Here is a 10,258-nt window from a genome sequence, read left to right on the forward strand (position 1 = left end):
TAGCAAGTTCCATAGAATGACAGTATCGAACGATTACCTCGAATTTACTTGGATTAAGTGGTTTTAAGGTAGGTAAGTGTACTTATAGTGTTTGTTTATCGGTTATCTATTTCGTACCAGGGTGAATTAATTTAAGAACACTTAAGTATTTTCTTTTACGATAAGTATCAAAACTAACTAACTTACTCCGGTTCGAAGGACCACATGTATAATACATTATACAATGTTACACTCGGTAAATGGTTTAAATGTCGTAGTTCTCGTTCAAAGTCGATGCAAGCACGAAACTTGAGTGCACTTTGTGTGGTGTGGTCACTGGGCTACTCAGAGGACCTGAGGGCTGAGGGCCTACCGAGAACACCAAAGTTCACAAATTCTCTGTTTTTATGTTTCAAAATTTGAAATTCAATTCTTTCCCACTTTTGGTAGTATGTATTATGCATTCAATTTCGTTCAATGTTATTCTTATGCTTCCTTCTCCATATTAATTGTAGTGCAAATTTATTATGTAATCTATGAATAATAAAAAAATATCTTGATAACATTGAATTACGTCTCGGCTGGAGCAATTAGTACATAATTTCAGCTCGAGTTACATCCCTTCGATAGCTCAGTTGGTAGAGCGGTGGACTGTAGAGGTATTCAACGGGCATCCATAGGTCGCTGGTTCAAATCCGGCTCGAAGGAATCTTTTTGTATTTTTTTTATTTGTTCTATTTTTATTTTTATTTTATGTCGCAAATGTGTACACAATATTTATTAAAATAATTATAGAAACACTTTTTTCTTACATTCTAAAGTAGATTACTTGGGTGCTCGTCAATCAGTAGCATTTTTTAAAATAGATAGGCAAATAACGTACCTAATAGATTAACAGTTCAATATTATTTCGTGAATAGTTATTTTCGATACAAGTGCGAAAAAGAGGAAATTCGAAACGAGTGGCGATAAATTAAAACACGACCGAAGGGAGTGTTTTAAATCGACACGAGTTGCGAATTACCTATTCGCACGTGTATCGAACAACGTTTTACAGTACATATGGCACTTTAAAGTTTCGACATACGCACGAAAAGTGCTATTTTACGCACTAGTGCGGAAAAGTAGCCCCATATGTACTGTAAAAGCTGTTTACAGTTCGCCATACACATCAAATTACTGTTCTACCAAAAAATACTATTAAGCAATGAAAACAGAAAACTCTGTCGAATTCGCACTTTCAAGCATATTATGTAGAGCGTGAAACGAAGTACCACATAATGGTACCTACAATAAAACTGCACTTCGCGGCCGCTGCACAAATGCAATGCAGCGCGATCCGCAAGGGGGTACCCTCCCTTCCCCGAGGGCCATTCATGGGAAACAAAGACTCCTTTCCGCACCTGCAAACTATGGAAACAAAACCATGCGTATTCCATGCTAGGAGCTAAGCTCAGTGTAATGGATTAAAAACATTTACTTACCTAGTCGTGGGGTAACACCGTACTTTCTACTTTACTTTATGAGAGTTTTATTCATAATTACGCCGGAATGAAATAGGATGCGATGCGGTACAGGAAAAATCCTGCGGTCCGCTATAACACTGCTACTTTAATTATAAGGTTTGAACTTATAGTTGTGTACTATTGTCTCATGTATTTCTAATAACAGCAGTAACTGAAAGGACACTGGCTCTTCTAGTAAGTATTTAAGGTACCTTCGAAAGCGAGATAATTTTGATAATGGCAAATTTATATCTAGGTATATTTAACTTAAAGACTACTTACAAGAATAATAAGTGTCCTTTTAGTCAATACAATTTTTTCAAGTCAATAAATTATGAGAAAGTTTTATATTTCACTATTGTAACTGGACACTAGTACATTTATGTGCAGCAAAGTTAGCATAGCAAGTTAAATAAACACAAAATGCACGCCGCCCTATCGCGCGTACAACAAATAAAACTGCCGAGATATGCCCGATATTACACAGTGGATACTGCCGACCGATTCTCCAGTTACCTAGAAAAGTTGAGAGCGCGGAATTTTTCCAGTTACCTATATACGTTGAAACAATCCTTCGTTAACGATCGAGCGCGAAAGTTGCAGCACCAGCCGGAGGCTCGGAAAACTATTGAGCGGATAAAAACGCAGCCGGGAGCCCTATTCCAGCTCTTTGAGAATCCTTTAAGGGGCGTTTGAAAGGATTCCACTCTGAAAAATAAGGTGAGGTCTATTTATGTTGCAGCGAAGGCGAGCGACAACTTTGAACTTTGAAAATAAAAATGTAGTTTCAACTACACTTAGTTACCGGTAAGTTAATTTTAACAAAAAACAGTAGCTGTAGCTATAAAGAGCCTGGACCATCAGTGGCGTTGCGTGAACTAATCTAGCAGTGGGCGAAATCGCATCTGCGAACCCCTTTTCTTTCACTGTGCCCGAAGGGGCCTCGCGCGAGGCCCCCCTTGGGGCGCGAGGCCGTGGGCGACGGCCCACTTTGCCCACGCCTAGCTACGCCACTGCGTACCATGAGTCACTGACAGTGTCAAAACTGACATATAGGTACGCTATCAAGAACGTAATTTACTTTCTATACATCTCGCTAGCACCAATATGCGAGTACGAGCGAGATGCATAGAAAGTAAATTACGTTCTCGATGGCGTTTATGTTAGTGCCAAACTGGTGGTAGCCGCACAGGTGACAACTAAAACTCGGTAGGTTACCTACAATCTACCTATAGTAAATTGTTAACAAAGTGATAAAAGGTACCCATATCCGACGGGAAAATTAAAATGCATATTTAATACCTACATAAGTAATGTATTTTACAAAACATGACTATCGGTATTTCTTCAGGGTACTATGTGCAATTGTTATTTATGAAATCGGGAGTCAAATATCTGGATGGAAATTATACAACAATACAATCAACAATATCCATTTAAAATCATGGAAAAAAAACGTACTTGGAAACTAAAACTCTCTGAACTGAAACATATCACTTTCTAACAGCTTTCTAGATAAACAATGAGCCACTTTCAGAGCATGAGAAAAATATATTTTGATTATTTTGTTAACTAAAAGTCCACAATGGCCAGAATAGTTACTCAAGCGCCTGTGCGCGCGGTCTGAGCAACGGATCTGCAGTTTCAGGAAAACCAATTAGAGAGCTACAAGCAAATGAAAGGTGGTTAGCAAGACCTAGTTTTCAGTGTTTTCACTTAGTAATGGCTATATAATTCCTGCTAAGTGCATGATAAAGAAGTGTTGCTTTCGATAAATTTATTGGTTTTTAGAATTAAACTAATTTTACGGTTTAAGTTCACCATGTTTTTGGTAATTTTGGAGGGCCTAGAGGTCTTCTTTCTCAAGCACTATAACAGTGTGAACAGCGTTCACGGTGACCGTGCTTCGCGTATATGACTAAAAACAACCGTCAAATTAGTGTTAGTATGCCTCACGACAGTTTAAATTCGGTTTTTATTAGAATTAGGTACTTTCAGCAGGCCTGATTTGTGACGTCGATATACATAGGTATTTCGTCATCATACAATTAGGTAGGTACACTAGGTACATTAAACGTTACCAACTGTAACTTAGGACTAAGGTTTTACATGAGTGAAATGTGAAAACAACAGCATTCCCAACTGAATTATTCAGTTCAGTCGCAAGACTCGCAACTTATATTTCATCAACACTATCATCCGATCAACCAATTATCAGGATTAACAGAATCTTGCAACAAACTAAAACTCGCAAGTGAAGTAAGCCCGTAAGTACGTAAATCCAGACTATGAGAGATTACGGTCCGAATTGTAGGCTTGGTGCTCGGAAACTCTAATTAAAATCGCCGTCTGGTCTCAAAGACCTGAACTGAATTGCAAGTCAGCGAATTATGAAGTCCTCCTGCTGAGCCTTGATTTTTTGCTGACATTACGAGTTGTAGGTACATACTTTCATTTCATTCCGTTGTGATTGTACGTAGTGGAGCGGGTACCCAGGCGGTTCGTTAAGCCCGAGTGGTGGGTCTGCTGTAATTTATAAAGTAAACTCGCTTTGCCCGCGAGTTCATTGCTTGAAGAGCTAAGCAAACTGCTGATGCTAACGAATTACAGATTTGCGTTAATTGTCACTTAATGCCTTAAGTCTTGGATTGATTGTTTTTAGTGAAATGTTTTAAATAGGATACGTGGCTGTAATCAGTACTTATTAATATTAATGTAGATTTATAGAGCGCAGTAGTGCAGGTGCAATTTTAGGTCGCATTCTTATTTTCTTTTACAACTAAGTGCTAAACTGTTTATACGACAACGGTTTCACTCACTTGAATTTTTAGTCGCTATTCTAACTAAATGCTAATCGGAAATGTAATTGAGTGAGTACAATAACTATAAATGGCGACTGTACCTAATTACATCATCTAATTTTTCATGTGCCCATAACTACTTTTTAGAGTTCCGTACCCAAAGGGTAAAAAACGGGACCCTATTACTAACCCTTTGACCGCCGTTGGCATGTATACAAGACAACGATAGAACGATACACTGGCGCCGCTGTCTTGTATACAAGACAAAAATTCAACCGCTCGGTAAATGTGGAAAAAATATCAATTCTAATTTTTTTACACTCATGTTAATATTTTAGGTCCTAGTTTAAAAAAAAAATGCACTTATTGCAGCTATAGAAATCCATTCTTTTATAATAAGGCTCTCAAAAAAATTGCTCCAGATTTCAACGTTTTTCTTGTTCCTCGTCGCCGTTGTCTTGTATACAAGACAGCTAGGGATGGGAATGTTAACTCGATATGAGAATATTCAAAATAAATATCAAATCGCAAATCTGGTTTTATTTAAGCATTTGAACATTTGTTAAATGCCAATTGGTGGTAACTAGTAACTAGAATACGTAAAACGAGACGAGAGAGACAGGCATTAACTATAGCTGAAGTTCAGGGAGCTTCTTCAGCTGTTGATAGTAGAGTCAGACAAGTAAATCTGCCCTTGTGGTTTATTTGCAGAACACAAGATTCATTTTAAGATGATAGTGTAGTGGGGAGTGATACCCTGCAGTGACCGCTTCGCACAAGAATGGTACAGGCGGACGCTAGGACTATATAGTCAGTGTCGCCTAACTATGAGAATGTTATATATTTGAAATTGACGAAAAATTGTCATGGTAGGGAGGATGTAATACGGGAACTGAGAAGCTCATCTAAGGAACATGTCGAATGTGAAACATGCATTCCCGAACATTTCCGATCCCCACCCTTTTCCAATATTATTGTTCTTCACTCATTGACAATTCAATTAACCCACGTGCAATTTTCCCCAATGCAGTTCCGGTACTTACATTTATATTATCGACACACGATGCGCGGCTCTAACGTTACGCTTATAAAGTTTACGTACCGACAAGCGCTTACGCCGTTGACCTAGAGACTATTATTACTTAATCCGCGCGGAAACAGTCCTTGTCGGTCTGCACTGCGGACAGTCCATGCGCGCCGTTGTCTTGTATAAACGACATCTTTTACAGCCTAGTGTGGTGATATTACGTCATGAATCGATATTGTTTAGTGGTTGTTTTTAATGATAAAGACCTTTATATTTAACATTGTCGTGTGTAAAAAATTATGTAAATTTTTGGCATTTTCGAAATAAATTAAAGTTGGATAAGAACAAAGCCAAATTGAGAAGATTTTTACCATAAATTGTAAATATCGATATCACTATTTGCAATCCCTAAACTTTTTATTAGTTGTTTACTTAAAATTTGCTCTGGCGTGTGAGTGAGCGTCTTTGCGGACTAGGTCCGGCGGCCAAAAGGCTAATAATTAAGACTTCGCTGTCCGTCCGTCCGTCTGTCACCAGGCTGTATCTCATGAACCGCGATAGCTAGACAGTTGAAATTTTCACAAATGATGTATCTCTGTTGCCGCTATAACAACAAATAGGTACTAAAAATAAAATAAATTAAATATTTAAGGGGGGCTCCCATACAACAAACACGATTTTTTTGCTCTATTTTTTGTTAATGGTGCGTAATCCTCCGTGCGCGTGTCCGACTCGCACTTGGCCGGTTTTTAACAAGCTTTTATTAGGTCGACCTGTATTTACATACAGGTACAGGCTATGTAATGGAATCTAAGGTAACTAATTTAACCATCTTCCAAGGATCGTAGCGTCATGAAAATTGGCAGCTGTATGTAGTTCTGATGACAATACAATAATATGGTACTATCGAACTGATCTGATGATGGAGACAGGAGGTGGCCATAGGAACTCTCGACCTGTATGTAACTAACATATAATGGAATCTAAGGTAACTAATTTAACCATCTTCCAAGGATCGTAGCGTCATGAAAATTGGCAGCTGTATGTAGTTCTGATGACAATACAATAATATGGTACTGTCGAACTGTTCTGATGATGGAGACAGGAGGTGGCCATAGGAACTCTGTGATGAAACAACGCAACCTAATTGTGTTAGGGGTTTTTAGAATTGTCTCGATGAGTATTAGTTGTCTGTCGTAAGAAAAGTACAGTCAGCGATAAAAGCTTGTACCAAAAATTAAATTTTTGCCAAAAACTTATTTATATTTAGAGGTGTGAAATCGGGTGTTACAAATTATAAACTTCACAGAATAACGCCATCTGGATTGAATAAACAGCAACTTGTTAAACTTCAAGTAACGTCAATAAGCAGGAGCTGCCGTCTTCTGGAACCTACAGTTCACGCATGCTCCTTTGCGTGTTAGTCGAACGAGCGAGCGAAGCGAAGCGAAGTTCTTACATTCGACTTTGAACACGCGGCTGGCTAGCGGCACGTCTCGGCATTTCGATGTTTTTAAGCTGAACTGTCAGAAGATAGTTTGATACTCAATAACTTAAGTAAATTTGTTCTAATTTAAATGAAATTGGGTAAACGTGTAGTCGAGGGCATTATATTTTAGTCATTAAATTATGAGCAGGCCCGATCAAGAGGTTATTGAGCTAGAAGAGCTTAGAAGGCCAAAAAGCTGTTTGTGAGGGGTCTTGCTATTCTGGTCAATTTTTTGCAAGAAACATGGTCGAGTTTAGTATCAAATGAAAGTGCTCGACTTACACTTTTATAATATCGTTTTTTAATTTACCATTTTGAAATAATTAGCAAGATAAAAATAAAATAGAATAAACATAATATATGTATGTGACATTTGACAATAAATATTTCGGCTTAGCACAGATACAGTTTATTTTAATCAATGACGTATAAAAGAGTGGACTCGGCATATTGTTCTATACATGCAATCAGTTATACAAATACCAAGCATTTCGATGCAGAATAAGTAAAAATTATGTTGTCACTTTCTAACTAATATATTTTCCCTTATGTGGAAAAGGATAACAATACTTCAGTGCGTTCTGCTATGGCAACATTTTTCATTTGATGGTCACGTGACATGCCTACTGTGGCCGGTCCGCCATATTCAGTTCACGTTTTCCATGGTACATGAAGCGTCAAAGTGTTCTGTTATTAAAATAAAATATTGGATATTCGGAAATTTTGCGAATATTTCTGTTTAATAATGTGGTGTAGTGGTTAAGGACAAGAAAGGACATAATCCCTAAGTGCAGTTTTTTTGGATGTGGCTCAAGAAAAAAGGAAAACCGGAAAAGTTTGTCGTTGCACCGGTATGTTTACATTTTAACTGAAATATTTGTTATTTCATAGATGACTGCCTTCTTATGGTGTGTATTTAGTTAATAACTAGCCAATAAATACTATTTGCGATATATTGGAATAAATTAAGGATTTATTTTCGATATTTTCGTAGTATAGAAATTAGTACATTTGACAGCTAGTGATGTGCTTTTATATCGAATTTAGGAAAAGTTTGGGGAAGAATCTTAACATGTATTTGAAAGATTTTGTATGTAAATTTATATTTTCAATTAATTAGCAAAAATTGGACCAATCTCATTTTACGACGGACGATATCCCTTCGCGCCTACATTTTTCAAATTTGCCGCCTTTTTCTACTGAAAAGATCTGGTTGACCAAGTATATATGTATATACTTAAAACCTGTATCCTGAAAGCGGTTGTACTGAGGGAAAGTAAGTAATCATATATTATATAATATTTTTGTTTTTTCAGGTTACCGAAATCTGAACTGAATGTACGAGAAAAAAATGGTTAGAAACCGTTGGAACAGAAAATATAAGGCAAAACACAAACTCTTGCTGATGAAAAGTGTAATTCAAACTTACCTTGATGTACGTTTCCAATATTATAGAAAAAACAAACGGAAAAAGAATCTTTCTGGAACTACCTGAACAAAGTTGTATTATTCCGAATCAGAAATGAATAAAGAATATTTTTGTGTATGAATGTTGTTTTATTCTACATAGGAAGAATAATCTTCTTATGTTATATTTAACTAATAACGGTACCCTAGTTCACAATACCGCTAATTATAAATGGTCAAGCAGATCTTGTCAGTAAAAAAAGGCGGCAAATTTCAAAAATGTAGGCGCGAAGGGATATCGTCCCATAGAAAATTTGAATTTTGCGCCTTTTTCTACCGACAAAACTTGCCTGACCATCTATGCATTTATATTAATAATTAAATTGCAACTTTGTGATATCTGCACTATCGTCTTAATTAATCGTAATTAGTACGATTATGAACTAGAGTAGGTATCGATAATGCAAACGGCCGTCATAAAGACTCATAAGCCAACAAATAGCGTTCTCTCAATTATATGTTATCTTAAGTTACAGGCCAACATCAACATTTTTTCTGCTTTGCCTTAAGGCAGGCTTAAGGCTTAAGGTGGACTGGTAGAGAATGTCATAAGACGTATAAACTCCGCCTTTTGTACACTATGTTTTTCTTCTCTTTAAGTGGATCTAATAGGTTTATGTGTTTAAAATGATGACAACTTAGTTTATCGATATCCTTGTCAAATATCAACTTGTCTTCGCAGCACTACAGACCGCCATGTTCAGTTCTCGGCAATATGGCGTCGGCCACACTTTTTTTGTAGGTATGTCGCTTCCATATGATTCTTTTTTCATTGATTTTAATCTCTATGGTGGTGACTTAAATCCAGGGGAGGGACAGCCGTATACGAAGCCCTTTATTCGAAAAAATAGCGCCATCTATATTACTTAACGCTAAACTTGTAAATGGCGCTTCAAAATTGATGCAAAAAAGCAAATCTTGTCAGTAGAAAAAGGCGCGAAACTCAAATTTTCTATGAGCCCATATCCCTTCGCGCCTACATTTTTTCTACTGACAAGATATGCTTGGCCAACTATATATACATATTAATCTTTGCTTAAATCAATCAGTTAAAGGCTCCACAGACCTTGCAATAAATCCACGCGATCTTTGATCCATTGCCGCCTATAGAGCGACATAAAATAGTAGAAATTAAATAAAATGGAACTCAAAAATGTCCATACTAAATTGTTGTCATGTGTAAGCATTTTACGTCAAAAATGTGACAGGTACGTAGAAAGTGGCGCCCTCATTTATTTTCTATTATTTTATGTCGCACTATACGAGTACCTAAGTAGGTGCAACAAAGTCAATCGCTATATAATTTTTGGTTAACCGCGAGTTCTCAGTTCGGGGCGAACTACTAGTTTAAATCAGACAGATGTCGTTACGGTCTTCAGGCGTCAGGCAGCGAACGAAAAAAGCACTGGCATACTCTATGGCACTGGCTACAACTCTTGAACATTTAAATATTTAATTGATGAAGATTCGTGGCCGTTTAACCCATGCTGGAGCGGTAAACATGACCGAAAGCCTGGCAGTTGTGTGTCCATGGCGAACAGATATCACCTGGCTCGTTGACTTGTCTTAATACCAATTTGCACCATTTGTCCCTGTCCTTGGCAAGTTCTATGTGTGAACCGGAATGTTGAATGCGCGCATGTTTCGCTTGGCGCAGTCCTTATGCCGTAGCGTAGTTCTACCAACGCTTCTCTTGGCGTCAAACAAAACGCGCAGCGGAAAACGTAAAGGATGCACATGCTGAGCGATTTCTAGTGAGAGTCAGGATGGCGGGTGTATGTAAACAAAAATAAACAAAAAGCATACCATATTTTAGTACCTAATTTGTACTATTTGGTACCTCATATAAAAAAATTAGTACCTCACGGTATTTAAAGTTATCAGCAAAAAACGTTACACCCGCCAACCTGACAGTCAGAATGGCGGGTGTATTTTATTACGCTATGATCCCGCGATTATTGATAAATTCTATAAAAGCCAAATTTTAGTA

The 10,258-nt window shown here is 37.4% G+C and overlaps 1 non-coding gene across 1 annotated transcript; it reads left to right on the plus strand.

Moving 5' to 3' along the window:
- The first annotated feature begins 599 nt into the window (after positions 1 to 599).
- Trnay-gua (transfer RNA tyrosine (anticodon GUA)) lies at positions 600 to 687 on the plus strand. The gene is given in 2 exon segments: positions 600 to 636; positions 652 to 687. It is a non-coding gene; the product is annotated as a tRNA-Tyr (tRNA).
- Positions 688 to 10,258: the final 9,571 nt, after the last annotated feature.

The sequence above is a fragment of the Cydia amplana genome, chromosome 6 (genome assembly GCF_948474715.1).
Source record: "Cydia amplana chromosome 6, ilCydAmpl1.1, whole genome shotgun sequence".
NCBI lineage: Eukaryota > Metazoa > Arthropoda > Insecta > Lepidoptera > Tortricidae > Cydia > Cydia amplana.